Source organism: Chrysochloris asiatica, unplaced genomic scaffold, assembly GCF_000296735.1.
Source record: "Chrysochloris asiatica unplaced genomic scaffold, ChrAsi1.0 scaffold00023, whole genome shotgun sequence".
In the NCBI taxonomy this organism is placed as follows: Eukaryota; Metazoa; Chordata; class Mammalia; order Afrosoricida; family Chrysochloridae; genus Chrysochloris; species Chrysochloris asiatica.
Window position 1 is genome coordinate 19,107,418 of NW_006408541.1, and position 2,586 is coordinate 19,110,003.

Consider the following 2,586-nt stretch of genomic DNA (forward strand, 5'->3'; position numbering starts at 1 on the left):
AACTCAAGCGTGGCAAGAGTAGTGAGATTGGTCCAGCATTGGGCAGTGTTTCGTTCTGCTGTGCATGGGGTCGCTATGGGTTGGTGCTGACTCGATGGCACCTAACAACAACAACAACAAACCAGGGCTCCACATATATACATATATATGGAATACTGGTGTGGCACTGCAGGCTAATGCACTGGACTGAAAGATGGGTTTGCACCAGAAGGCGGACGATTCAAACTCACCAGTCACTCCTTGGAAACCCTATACAGGATTGCTTTGAGTTTGAACTGAACTGACTTGATGGCACTTAACAACAACAATCATCTTGGTTTGGAGAAACGTGTGCAGGCACAAACATCAGTTGTTAACATGAATTATCTTCAATCAAAGGGTGTGATGGAAGTTGTGGAACTGTAGGATTAGCACTGGACTGTGAACCACCAGGTCAGTGGGTCAAACCTAACAACTGCTTCTCAAAAACCCTGTACAGGGTCACCATGAGTAGGAACTGACTTGACGGCACTTAACAACACAAGGAAATAAAAACATTATAAAACTACCATGATTAAGAGTGCTTATTATTTTTTCTGATTTATGTAAAATCTTGCTTCTGTTGCCCATGGGGATAAAGAGATACATGAAAAATGCCCACCAAAATATTAATAGTAGTCATCACACAGTGATGAAATTTTGAGATACTTTACCTTCTTCTTTACAACTTTATATATTGTTTAACATTTTTTATAGAGAGCATTTAAATCAGGAAAATGTAAAAAACAAAACCAAGTAAGCTATTGCAAGCCAAATGAGAATGGAGCAGCTAATGTCAGGTAGGATTCAAATTCCAATTTCTGTATTTCCCAGTTCTAAGCAAATGGCTCTTAGCAAATTACTAAACTTCTAGGAGCCTCAGCTTTCTTCTGTACGAGTAAGGATGTAGTTGAAAGCTTTTGATTTTGCCTGTCCAGGACCCTTTCCCCCAATTTCCCTTTGTGGAGTCACCCGCTCCAAACTCCACTCTGATTTCAGTGAGACCACCTTTGGTTGCAGGTAGACCCATGACTAACCAATCAGCTTATTTTACTGCTTTCATTGGCCACAGTGATTCGTTCTGAAGTACTCCATAACTAAATTTGGGTCACTGAGAGTCAGAATCAGGACATCCCCGGGAACTATAGGGAAAAAGATGCTTTTTTTCTGTGTTCGGGTTGCTGAGCTGGTGGGAATGTAAGTCTGCAGTTCGTGGTGGCCATCTTGCCTCTATCAGAAGAGCATGTGACTAGAAGTGAAATCAACACACAAAACCATGGAGATGAAAGAAAAAGACCTAATATCACTTAACATCCTAGATCCAACTCTACCTGAAGCTGGAAGATACTTTTAGAGGCAACATAAACTAATGGTTTAAAGTGTAAACGTTGGGAGGCAGACTGCCTGCTTTCAGATCCAGTAAACAACAGAAAATAGCTGACAATTTGGGTAATAAAGGAATTTATGTAACGGGCATATGGTAGATCACAGATACATTGAGTTGACTGGAGGATCATAATCACAGTAACAAAGCAGAGTTGGCCTGGGGAGGACAATGCTGACCCTCTGGCTCTGGATACCCGATGCTGCCCATAGCCTACTGCCCTGGTCACAAGAACTCAGTCTTACTGCTCCTACCACATCTGCCAAAAAACATGGTCTATCAGACTTCTGGTGTGGTACTGTCGGATAAGCACTGGACTGCTAACTGCAACTCAAACCTACCAGCCACTCCTTGGAAACACTATACAAGGTTGCTATGAATTGGAACCCACTTGACAGCACTTAACTAACATGGCAGTTTGCAAATCAAAGTCCACAGCAGGTGCAACTGGTTTGCAGAGCCTAAGTCACATGCTCACGTCTTGATAGCCAAGTGTCCCCATTTGTAAACGGAAAAATAGCAGTACTTTCATTAAAATGTTGTTTGGAGGATTAAAGGAGTTAGTACATGTAAGATTCCTAGAATTCTATCTGCCACATAGGAAGGGTTTAATGAATGCTCGATCTGATTTTTTCAGTTACGTGAACCTTTGCCATCTTGAGTACTTTTGTTTTTTTTCTTACATCTGACTGCCCGACTAATTTGAAGATTTAATAATACTTGACAAGGTAATTATAAAGCGTAAGAAAGGGAACTCTATTGTAAGTTCCTGGTGCATGAGAAGAGCTCAGTAAATCATTTGTTGCTGTGGTTAAGTGCCATTGAGTTGATTCTGACATGTAGCCACTCCATTTGACAGAGTAGAACTTCCCTATAGGGTTTCTTGTTTGTTTTTTGTTATTGGGAAGAATATACAAAGCAAATCATGAACACATTCAACCATCTCTGAATGTCCAATTCAGTGTCATTGAATATATGCCAGCATTCTCATCCTCCTTCCTGAAGTGTTCTTCCCAAATAACATAAACTCAATGCCCCGAAGGTTCCTGTGTCATCTTTCAAGCTGTCCCCTATCGAGATTTTTCTTTTTCTCCCCCTATAATCTTTACAGAAACAGGTCTTTCTCCAGGTGGGTTCCCCAGGTGGGTTCAAACCACCAACCTTTTGATTAGCAGCCAAACACT